Genomic DNA, 13,203 nt, shown 5'->3' with positions numbered 1-13,203 from the left:
CTAATGTTGAGTAAAATTAAACCTCCCATAAACAGGAGGACATTCTTTTAGTCCTTCAAATGCACTTATTCCAAAATAACACGTTCACCTAATCTCCAGCAGATAGGCTGTTTGCATCTACAACCAGGGAATATCTTTGGGGAGGGGTCTGAGTTATCTCTCGAGCTGTCACCACATCCCAGGGGGCCCGTGTTAGACACCTCGATAACAGAAGGAACATTGGTGGGAGTGGAGCGACAGCAGAGTGAGCAACATTTGGAGCCAGCCAGCAGCGGAGCAGTGTGTCATTAATATCCCTGTCTTGTCCTAGCCCTCACAGACTAATTTCTCTCACTAAGGGGAAACAAGGCATTCCGGTGTCACCAAAGGCCACACTCCCTGTGACATAATCTGTGCAATTAGGCGTGCCCTCAGGCAGGTAGATACTGGTCTAGAGGTTGACTGGCTGCCAGCGGAATGATGATAAGACATTTCATATTCTTCTAGAGTTCCTGCTCCTCTTGGGATTTGTGTATGGGAGACCGCACTTCATCTGACCTATCTTTCCATCAAGTATATTTGCATAGCTTAAAAATCCCTGTGTTATGACTATACAGTACATACAGTTGAAGTCTTAAGTTTACATACACTTTAGCCAAATACATTTAAACTCAGTTTTTCACAATTCCTGACATTTAATCCTCATAAAAATTCCCTGTCTTAGGTCAGTTAGGATCACAACTTTATTTTAAGAATGTGAAATGTCAGAATAATAGTAGAGAGAATTATTTATTTCAGCTTTTATTTATTTCATCACATTCCCAATGGGTCAGAAGTTTACATACACTCAATTAGTATTTGGTAGCATTGCCTTTAAATTGTTTAACTTGGGTAAAATGTTTCGGGTAGCCTTCCACAAGCTTCCCACAATAAGTTGGGTGAATTTTGTCCCATTCCTCCCGACAGAGCTGGTGTAACTGAGTCAGGTTTGTAGGCCTCCTTGCTCGCACACACTTTTTCAGTTCTAACCACAGAATTTCTATAGGATTGAGGTCAGGGCTTTGTGATGGCCACTCCAATACCTTGACTTTGTTGTCCTTAAGCCATTTTGCCACAACTTTGGAAGTATGCTTGTGGTCATTGTCCATTTGGAAAACCCATTTGCAACCAAGCTTTAACTTCCTGACTGATGTCTTGAGATGTTGCTTCAATATATCGACATAATTTTCCTCCCTCATAATGCCATCTACTTTGTGAAGTGCACCAGTCCCTCCTGCAGCAAAGCACCCCCACAACATGATGCTGCCACCCCCGTGCTTCACAGTTGGGATGGTGTTCTTCGGCTTGCAAGCCTCCCCCTTTTTCCTCCAAACATAATGATGGTCATTATGGCCAAACAGTTCTATTTTTGTTTCATCAGACCAAAGGAAATTTTTCCGAAAAGTACAATCTTTGTCCCAATGTGCAGTTGCAAACTGTAGTATAGGCTTTTTTATAGCGGGTTTGGAGCAGTGGCTTCTTCCTTGCTGAGCAGCCTTTCAGGTTTTGTCGATATAGGACTCGTTTTACTGTGGATATAGATACTTTTGTACCTGTTTCCTCCAGCATCTTCACAAGGTCCTTTGATGTTGTTCTGGGATTGATTTGCACTTTTCGCACCAAAGTACATTCATCTCTAGGAGACAGAACGTGTCTCCTTCCTGAGTGGTATGACGGCTGCGTGGTCCCATGGTGTTTATACTTGCGTACTATTGTTTGTACAGATGAACATGGTACCTTCAGGTGTTTGGAAATTGCTCCCAAGGATGAACCAGGCTTGTGGAGGTCTACAATTTTTTTCTGAGGTCTTGGCTGATTTCTTTAGATTTTCCCATGATGTCAAGAAAAGAGGCATTGAGTTTGAAGGTAGGCCTTGAAATACATCCACAAGTACACCTCCAATTGACTCAAATGATGTCAATTAGCCTCAATTGCCTCCAATTGACTCAAATGATGTCAATCAGAAGCTTCTAAAGCCATGACATTTTCTTGAATTTTCCAAGCTGTTGAAAGACACAGTCAACTTAGTGTATGTAAACTTCTGACCCACTGGAATTGTGATACAGTGAATTATAAGTGAAATAATCTGTCTATAAACAATTGTTGGAAAAATTACTTGTGTCATGCACAAAGTAGATGTCCTAACCAACTTGCCAAAACCATAGTTTGTTAACAAGAAATTTGTGGAGTGGTTGAAAAACAAATTTTAATGACTCCAACCTCAGTGTATGTAAACTTCCGACTTCAACTGTATATCCTGCCTGTTTGGCCCTGTCCAGGGGTATCGTCGGACGGGGCCACAGTGTCTTCCGACCCCTCCTTTCTCAGCTTCCAGCAATAGTTTGTGTCGGGGGGCTGGGGTCAGTCTGTTATATATGGAGTATTTCTCCTGTTTTATCCGGTGTCCTGTGTGAATTTAAGTATGCTCTCTCTAATTCTCTCTCTCTTTCTCTCAGAGGACCTGAGCCCTAGGCCCATGCCTCAGGACTACCTGGCCTGATGACTCCTTGCTGTCCCCAGTACACCTGGTCATGCTGCTGCTCCAGTTTCAACTGTTCTGCCTGCGGACATGCTGCCGTGTCCCAGACCTGCTGTTTTCAACTCTCTAGAGACAGCAGGAGCGGAGATACTCTGAATGATCGGCTATGAAAAGCCAACTGACATTTACGCCTGAGGTGCTGACCTGTTGCACCCACTACAACCACTGTGATTATTATTATTTGACCCTGCTGGTCATCTATGAACATTTGAACATGTTCTGGCCATGTTCTGTTATAATCTCCAACCGGCACAGCCAGAAGAGGACTGGCCACCCCTCATAGCCTGCTTCCTCTCTAGGTTTCTTCCTAGGTTATTGTCTTTCTAGGGAGTTTTTCCTAGCCACCGTGCTTCTACACCTGCATTCCTTGCTGTTTGGGGTTTTAGGCTGGGTTTCTGTACAGCACTTTGTGACATCAGCTGATTTAAGAAGGGCTTTATAAATAAATGTGAATGCTTGATTGATGAGTGAGGCTGTAATAGGATCTTAGCAGACATGATAATGTCGGAAAAACAGGAGAAGAAAAGGAATAGATAAAGAACCTTTAATCCACATATTTGCCATTATGTTATTCATGGGTCTTAATTGTTAATTCAAGATAATTGGAGAGATATGAAAGGGTGACATAAAGAGTATGGACTTCACAGCAGAGCACAACTACAGAAGTTCAACGTCTAGATTTCTGATTCCGAAATAGTGCCAATAAATGAATACATCAGTGGGTAGTGCACAGTTATTCTGACTTGGTCTAGTCCACCTTTATTATTGACAAGAAAAAGCTCGCCAGATTTTTGGTTCTAACAATCCGATCCTTCCCATTAAAAATCACTCCATATTACAGTTCTGAGAAATAGGCTACAACTTCGTCGTCCTTAGAAGGACACAGTGCTGCTTCTCTGAAAGGAAACAGATCTCCATATTTCCAGGAAGCTATTGCTTCATTAGCACTCTCTCTGTCAGTGAATTCAAATGTTTAATCATGAGTTGGCATGGTTAGGTGTCTCATGTCAAGTAAGTAGCTGCAGGCTTAAAGAAACATTAAATCATATAATTTGCATATCAACCAAAAGAAAAGCATGTTGATAGAAAAATGTGTGTCTCATGTACTGTTCCTATAGAAAGTCTACACCCCTTGAACTTTTTTTCACATTTTGTGGGATTGAAATACTGTATATTTAATTGTATTTTCTTTGTCATTGATCTACACAAAATATTCCATCATGTCAAAGATTATTTTTTTTATCACAAAATTTAAATAACTAAAATATAATTGTTGCATAGGTTTTACATACAAAGGGCAGTGATTGGTAGATGGGTAACAAAAAAAATGACATTGAATATATCTTTAAGCATGATCAAGTTAATAAGTATGCTGTGGGTGATGTATTAAACCACCCAGACACATCAAAGACCCAGTCGTCGTTCTGAACTGACGGCGTGACAAGAAGGAAACTGCTTACGGATGTCAACATGAGCCCATTAGTGATTTTAAAACAGCTCCAGAGTTCAATTGCTGTGATGGGAGAAAATGGAGAATGGACCAACAACATTGTAGTGACTCCACAATAAATGACAGAGTGAAAAGAAGAATACAAATATATAAAACATGCATATGTATGCAACAAGGCACTAAGGTAATACTGCAAAAAAAACACAGCAAAGGAATACACTTTTTGGCCTAAATGCAAAGCCTTATGTTTGTGGCAAATCCAGCACAACACATCACTGAGTAACTGCCTCCTTATTTTCAAGCACCGTGGTGGCTGCATCAGGGTATGGAAATGCTTGACATTGGCAAAGACTGGGGAGTTTTTCAGGATGAAAAGAAACGGAATGGAGCTAAGCAAAGGCTAAATCCTAGAGGAAAACCTGCTTCAGTCTGCTTTACACAGACACTGGGTGAGGAATTCACCTTTAAGCAGGACAAAGCCAAATCTACACTGGAGTTGCTTACCAAAAAGACAGTGATTGTACCTCTTGAGTGGCCAAGTTACAGTTTTAACTTAAAATCTGCTTGAAAATCCACAACAAGACTAGAAAATAGTTGTCTACCCATGATCCCCAACACCTTGACAGAGATTAAAGAATTTGAAAAATAACAAAAATGGGCAAATATTGCACAATACAGGTGTGCAAAGCTCATCTGATACTTACCAGAGGTTTTTTAACCTGTATTGACTCATGTATTGTATTGACTTACTGTGTTATTTTTCATTAATCTTAAAAAAAAATCTAATGGAATTTTTCTTCCGCAGAGTATTTTGTGTACATAGCTGACAATAAAACGACAATGAAATCCATTTTAATCATACTTTGTAAAACAATACAATTTGAAAAAATCCAAAGGGATGTAGAGTTTCTATAGGCACCGTATGCAAAAATGGAGGTTTAAATAATACAGCTGCATATTCATATTAGCCAACACGGTATATCCTACACATATACCTTGCAATACAATCTCTAAAAACAGCTGAGCAAAATGTATATAATGTGCTCTGTAATAAGATGACCAGTTTGATTCCTAAACCAGGAGTTCTCAAATGTCATGTTGGATGCATTAGAATATAAGGTATGGCGAATGATAGTCTGCAGAACTATAGAAAAAGCAGTTGGGATATGAATGTTTGAGTTTCCAAATACTAAACGTTCAGTGAATGTAAATAGATGTAGGTGGTTTAAATGATTAACCTAACTTTCCTACTAACCTTCTAAAAGTTCACGGTGTCAAATTCTTGCCAAACCATTATTCTACTACTAAACTATGACTGAGTGAGGCGTACACTTCACGCATATACATTGAAACATCACATTGTGTTTCACCATTACTGAGTACGGAGACAAACAGCAAAGGTGTCTCAGGCAATATTTGAAGTATCTAAATCAAATGTAACCTACATATATATATAGAGAGAGAGAGGTGTCACGGGGGGATACACTCTTACAATGTTGCAGTCCAGAAATTAGAGCTTTTACAATCTATGCCTGAGCCTCTGATGGAGACAGTAGAACTCAACACATGCTTCAGTATTCCCCTCTCTCTCTAGGAGCAATCATGTGCCAAGGCCCCATAGGTGTTCTAAAAGAATCACACCTCGGTCACCACTGTCGAGAAGTGCCTTAGCACAATGCAATCTTAAGATTGTGTGGTTCAGAGACGAGAACTCAACCATCTATGGCAAAAGCCTGGGCTCCTGACAGGGACAATAGAATTCTCCCCACTGCATATTACAATAGTAAAATATGTTATCTATTTTCAACTCAACAAAACTGATTCTATATTGAATTTATTCTAACAAGCATGTGTATCTGTAGTTGGTGCTTGTCAACTCTAAAATACACTAGACTGTGTAGCCTTAACAAAATCCACAGACAAATGCATATGGGGTCTCAATGTTTAATAGTGACGACAGGGATAGTTCAAACTGCAGTAGAATGGTTCTCCACACAGGTGAGTGAATCAGCTGAGCAGCACTTAGTTGATCTCTGTGAGCAGGACACAGGAGAGGAGAGCTGAATAGATTGTGGGAGACAAACGTGATACAAGATTGAATCAAAGAAATCACAGCTGCAAAGGATTGTAGAAATGAACATCTTGACAGTCTTAAAATTAAAATAACTAGGCTACGAGAATAAAGGCAGGGTAGTCCCGTGTGGCTCAGTTGGTAGAGCATGGCGCTTGCAACGCCAGGGTTGTGGGTTCATTCCCCACGGGGGGACCAGGATGAATATGTATGAACTTTCAAATTTGTATGTCGCTCTGGATAAGAGCGTCTGCTAAATGACTTAAATGTAAATGTAAATGTAGTCTGCATCCTACTCCAACTAGGTCTATTGACAGGGATAATATGGCAGTTCTTATTTGTCAGCATGAATGAAATTAGTGAGTTCTGTCTCGATGACTGTATTAGCTTTACAATACTTGGAATAATTATAGCTAAAGCTCCCTGTCCCAGAATGACATGCTAGTGATAAAGCCATCTGCTCCTGCCAGCTAGCAAAAGGTCTACTTGTATCTAGCTTGCTACATTTCTAAGGTTCCTACGTTTTAAGTAAAGTTGGGAGTTATTTTACAGATTGCATTGATGGTATCACGTTTCTATAACTAAATAGATACCATAAATAAATAAATAAATACTTTACCTTTTGTCAGACTGAGATCCCTCTCTCGAGGTGTCACCAGCTGTGCTTATGCTTTTTTTATTATTATTTTTTATTTCACCTTTATTTAACCAGGTAGGCCAGTTGAGAACAAGTTCTCATTTACAACTGTGACCTGGCCAAGATAAAGCAAAGCAGTGCAACAAAAACAACACAGAGTTACACATAAACAAACATTTTCTATTTATGTACAGTGTGTGCAAATGTAGAAGAGTAGGGAGGTAGGCAATAAATAGGCCCTAGAGGCAAAAATAATTACAATTTAGAATTAATACTGGAGGGATAGATGTGCAGATGATGATGTGCACGTAGAGATACTGGGGTGCAAAAGAGCAAGAGGGTAAGTAATAATATGGGGATGAGGTAGTCGGATGTGTTATTTACAGATTGGCTGTGTATAGGTACAGTGATCGGTAAGCTGCTCAGACACCTGATGCTTAAAGTTAGAGAGGGACATTTAAGACTCCAGCTTCAGAGATTTTTGCAATTCGTTCAATAGGATATTGCCAACAAACAGAAATGTGTTCAGAAAAAAGAAATATACACTGTGTAAAAAAACAGCTCCTCCCTCAGCAGAGACGAATCATCTCAAATTAAAGCAGATACAATGTGTCGGCCCACCACCTACGACTGGATCTCCTGAGCCAAGGCCCAGAAACCTGTCTGAAACCATGGGGTGTCTGACTTGGCCTCAAATTGGAATAAATACGGTGTGGGAAATAAGTGATATTCAGTGAAGCCTCTTGCAGAGCTTAATTTCCATGTAGGCAGCTTCTCAAATCTGCCTCTCCTTTTCCATGCCACACTAAATGACTAATTAACGCAAAGGCATTATGCTTTATTTCCCTGTCACTAACATTTTGGGGGATTTTCACTGATTTATAAACAATATAAAATTATTTTATGTACACGACAAAGTCACTCAACTATTCACAAAATACAAATTAAACCTATCATTAGTCAAAGACCAAGTACTTATTTTCACATTTGAAAGCACCAATAGAGTTTAGCAAGTTTCATAATAAATATGGACTATATTTTCAGATTTTGGCCAAACACCATACATTCCACATCACGAATCTCAAGAGATTACAGTAGGACAGTGATGGTTTTGCATAGTCTTAACCACTTTTTTTTTTTTTAAAGGGACCATGAATTGGGAGGTGACCCTGGTGATATGAGAAGCTAAGTCAAAGAGAGGGAAAGGGTAACGCCGACAGACATGAGTGTGGTGGTGACCTTTATACACTGGAGCCGTTTAATTACCTTTCTCAGGAGATGAAATTCAATGACTTAAAGGTTTACCTTGCAAGGCTGCTACGTATACACCGGGCCTTTGATATACAAGATATAGGTGTACAGAGTAGATGGCCTGAAGACCATCAAAGCACTTGTAATGTAAATATTTCCTTGTGAAGTTCACCTAACACATTTTATTATTTGATGACTAAATATCAATTTCAATCAATGATTTTTTTTTTTTGACATTTAAGTGCAATATATTGACGGTCTGTAGACAACCTGCAGATCAAATTGTAGCACCATGTAAAATACTAATAATGCAAATACAAACAAGGTGGCAGGAGACATGGCTGGACGAGGGCTACATTCTGGTGGATTTACCAACTAAAAAAATAACTAAACTAAAAATGTGGTACATGAAATTCTGACAACACGGTGTGACAGTAAAATGTAAAACAAAAAATAAATCTATAAAAATAAAAAAAACAGGACCAAATACTGTCAATTGGGGATGAATAAAATTTAAAAGAATTATGTTTGAGTTCAAAAAAAAATAAGATTCAAAATAACTTGAAATGCATAGTGATGGTGAGGAAGATTGATGTTTCAAAGCCCTGTCAAACACCAAACTATGGCCTGACAGCACTCCCATGTCTCCTTGCCACACTTTGTTTTTAAATATAACCTGATACCACAATCTCAATACAAGCAGCTCTCTTAAATGTCCTTCAGGTGTTTGGCCTTGAAACTTACCAGATGTATCATTGAATAATGTGAGTGAGTACCATGTCTATGAGAAGCCTAATCCCTCAGAAGGGGGTGTCACTGGCCAGGGTGCAGGTTGACAACACACTGGAGCAGCGCTCCTGGAGGGTGTTGTTATTGTCCCAGACTACAGTCTGTGAGCTGGCTGTGCAGCCCAGGGCCTTGGCCAAATCTGGGCACACAGACACAGCCACTGGAAGAGCAGGCAGAACTTTCTATGGAAGCTGTGGGTGATCCAGAAGTAGAAAATGCAGTTGAGGAAACGGTTGGCGGTTGGCAGCCACACCACCACAAACTCAATCCACTCCGTAACTATGTTGCCCGAGATGGCTGGTGGGAGAGAGAACAGAGAAAAATACATAGAAAAGGGACAGCATAGGCTATGAAATAAAACCGACTTTGCACAAGCATAGTCAGTCGAAGTATACGCCCCTTCAGTGATTGTCAACAGTACTACTTGTAGCAGGAGTGGGAACTATGGACGGGATTCTTCAATCAAGTGTTTCTTGTCATTCAACGAGAGACGCTTAGTTTTCATGCACATTTATTCACTTGAGAAATACTGCACCAAACATAGTTATATGTGAAATTGCACAACTAAGATCTCCTAGCCGAGTTAGTGTTAGCAAACAGAACCTAGGATGCGGGGCCTTTAGGCAAACACATTTACAAAGAACCAAACATCCATTGTCTATCACGAACGTTGAATAAAATGTGAACTTACTCTGCCGATTGTCCGTGGTGTTGGTTCTTCAGTGAGTCGAAATTTGAGAAACTATCCACAGACAAGTATTATTACAGACTTCAAACTGTGGGACAATCAAGATGTGTTTGCTCCTGACCCAAGTCACGTGCACAAGGATATGCACGTCGATGCATGCATACTAACCCGTCTTGCACGTGTTTACATGGTTTTCCGCATGTGCCAGGTGATATACACTGCTCAAAAAAATAAAGGGAACACTAAAATAACACATCCTAGATCTGAATGAATGAAATATTCTTATTAAATACTTTTTTCTTTACATAGTTGAATGTGCTGACAACAAAATCACACAAAAATGATCAATGGAAATCAAATATATCAACCCATGGAGGTCTGGATTTGGAGTCACACTCAAAATTAAAGTGGAAAACCACACTACAGGCTGATCCAACTTTGATGTAATGTCCTTAGAACAAGTCAAAATGAGGCTCAGTAGTGTGTGTGGCCTCCACGTGCCTGCATGACCTCCCTACAACGCCTGGGCATGCTCCTGATGAGGTGGTGGATGGTCTCCTGAGGGATCTCCTCCCAGACCTGGACTAAAGCATCCGCCAACTCCTGGACAGTCTGTGGTGCAACGTGGCGTTGGTGGATGGAGCGAGACATGATGTCCCATATGTGCTCAATTGGATTCAGGTCTGGGGAACGGGCGGGCCAGTCCATAGCATCAATGCCTTCCTCTTGCAGGAACTGCTGACACACTCCAGCCACATGAGGTCTAGCATTGTCTTGCATTAGGAGGAACCCAGGGCCAACCGCACCAGCATATGGTCTCACAAGGGGTCTGGGGATCTCATCTCGGTACCTAATGGCAGTCAGGCTACCTCTGGCGAGCACATGGAGGGCTGTGCGGCCCCCCAAAGAAATGCTACCCCACACCATGACTGACCCACCGCCAAACCGGTCATGCTGGAGGATGTTGCAGGCAGCAGAGCGTTCTCCACGGCGTCTCCAGACTCCGTCACGTCTGTCACATGTGCGTGTGAACCTGCTTTCATCTGTGAAGAGCACAGGGCGCCAGTGGCGAATTTGCCAATCTTGGTGTTCTCTGGCAAATGCCAAACGTCCTGCACGGTGTTGGGCTGTAAGCACAACCCCCACCTGTGGACGTCGGGCCCTCATACCACCCTCATGGAGTCTGTTTCTGACCGTTTGAGCAGACACATGCACATTTGTGGCCTGCTGGAGGTCATTTTGCAGGGCTCTGGCAGTGCTCCTCCTTGCACAAAGGCGGAGGTAGCGGTCCTGCTGCTGGGTTGTTGCCCTCCTACGGCCTCCTCCACGTCTCCTGATGTACTGGCCTGTCTCCTGGTAGCGCCTCCATGCTCTGGACACTACGCTGACAGACACAGCAAACCTTCTTGCCACAGCTCGCATTGATGTGCCATCCTGGATGAGCTGCACTACCTGAGCCACTTGTGTGGGTTGTAGACTCCGTCTCATGCTACCACTAGAGTGAAAGCACCGCCAGCATTCAAAAGTGACCAAAACATCAGCCAGGAAGCATAGGAACTGAGAATTGGTCTGTGGTCACCACCTGCAGAACCACTCCTTTATTGGGGGTGTCTTGCTAATTGCCTATAATTTCCACCTTTTGTCTATTCCATTGGCACAACAGCATGTGAAATTTATTGTCAATCAGTGTTGCTTCCTAAGTGGACAGTTTGATTTCACAGAAGTGTGATTGACTTGGAGTTACATTGTGTTGTTTAAGTGTTCCCTTTATTTTTTTGAGCAGTGTATATTTCAGGTCTAAAAAGTCAGGTAAATAACACTTTCCTGTGTATAATTTGTCTCAGAAGTTCACCCACTGAATGACCAACTATACTGACAACCAGTATGGTAAATGTAATTTTATTCAAGATTCTTGCTTGTAAGGAAACGTTTCCCGTTTACACTGCTTAGTTTCAGGCTGTATACCAGAAGCTGCCGGTATCAGTCTGATTCAGTAGCCTACCCCAGTCAACTTTACAGCCTTGTAGCCAACATTTGTTACGGGCGTTTTCCTGAGCTTGTATAGAAGGGTGGTGAGTGACTTTGGGAAAAACATGCAACCTGTCTTCATTTTAGATGTTCCATCAACAAGTTGTAAACCAACTGGTTATTTCTATAGGCCTACTCACCATTATAGATAATTACCGCTATGCACGGCGTCCAACATGTGTAGTACACAGTCATCACAGGGACAAGCACCCTGGATGCTACGGGTCTGTTGTGACGACCCAGGTGTTGTGAAGGTGTTGTGAGCGCATCTTTACTCGCAGTCTCATTGCAGCAAACCAAAGGCGCAGGTTTGCGCAAGTCATGATGATTGAACAAGGAAAGAAGAGGAGGCATGTCAACGTTAATGTACGATGGATTGCAAACCAGTGACGCTGTAGAAAAGTGGACCTCAATTGTCCCGTTAGGGAAATATATGGGCACAAGTAAAAATGGAGGAAAACACCATGCAAAGGCGATCAGAAGCAGAATTCTTCTCCTTGTCATTAGTGATTAGTATTTCAGCGGGTAAAACACTGCAATGTATCTTTCTAGACTTATTGTATTCAGTGTGTACATGCAAGTTGAATAGATCGTTGCGTTGAAGAAAGCCACAATGTGACAGAGGGAGTCTGGGCCTTCACTGTAGTCTTTCGCAAGACTGACGCACAGATTCAAGGGCGTGATGATCAGTCCAAACGCCGAATCAGCACCGGTGAGTGAGAATAAAAAGTATCGAGAGTTCCTTGACCAGCCGGACACCGATGAAGAAATCACCATAATAACTGCAATATTCCCCAACGTGATCATCGCTGCTAAAACTGACATTATGCCAATTTTGCATTTGCGTATCTGTGCTGGTTAGATTGGTGTCCTCGGACAAATTGAGTGTTGCAAACATTGTCCTCAACTCTGGCATTAGTTTGTCACATCCTCTGTAAACCCCCCCCCCCCCCCCTCCCCCCAAAAAAACTCCCAACGGCAAGCACTTCAAAATTCTTTCAGGTGAATTCACATGATAAAGTCGATTTACCAAGCCGTGGTATGCACAACAATAAATACCACCCGTGGCACGGTAGGTGGTAGTCACGTGCCCCAATCAAATACGTGGATATAATGCAGGTAAATATATCAACCAAGAGGCACATTATTCTTCCTTGGCCATAAGGATAAATAGACATTCAAAGGACTTTTCATCACATTTTGGAGTTGGTGTCCATTTATGCCATTGTTTTGTTGTATAATGTAGTCAACATTGTATTGAGACACTCATTTACACTAGGATTATTCTGTTGTGGCCTAGTTGTATGAGCAATGGCTCCATCGCAGCAACCAGTGATCCGGGTCGGCACCAATGTAACAGTATAGCTTCCGTCCCTCTCCTCGCCCCTACCTGGGCTCGAACCAGGGACCCTCTGCACACATTCGTCAACAGCCACCCTCGAAGCATCGTTACCCATTGCGACACAAAAGCTGCGGCCCTTGCTGAGCAAGGGGAACAACTACTTCAAGGTCTCAGAGCGAGTGACGTCACCGATTGAACCGCTATTAGCGAGCACCACCGCTAACTACCTAGCCATTTCACATCGGTTACATAAGCACAGGCAGAGATGAGCTACATGGGGGAGTGGATTGGGGAGGAAGAGAGCGAGGACATGAACCTAAATAGTTGAAATATGAGCCCATCTCCTCCTCCAATCCCTGCGCTGGACTCCGCACAGAATGATTCGTCATT

At 41.9% G+C, this 13,203-nt stretch overlaps 1 pseudogene; it reads right to left on the bottom strand.

Moving 5' to 3' along the window:
* Window positions 1-7,104: 7,104 nt before the first annotated feature.
* LOC139575201 (QRFP-like peptide receptor) lies at window positions 7,105-12,412 on the bottom strand (annotated as a pseudogene).
* Between the last annotated feature and the right edge of the window lie 791 nt (window positions 12,413-13,203).

Source organism: Salvelinus alpinus, chromosome 5, assembly GCF_045679555.1.
Source record: "Salvelinus alpinus chromosome 5, SLU_Salpinus.1, whole genome shotgun sequence".
NCBI classification, from domain to species: domain Eukaryota; kingdom Metazoa; phylum Chordata; class Actinopteri; order Salmoniformes; family Salmonidae; genus Salvelinus; species Salvelinus alpinus.
Note: the sequence above shows the minus strand (reverse complement) of the source record. Positions and strands in the feature narration are given on the sequence as shown.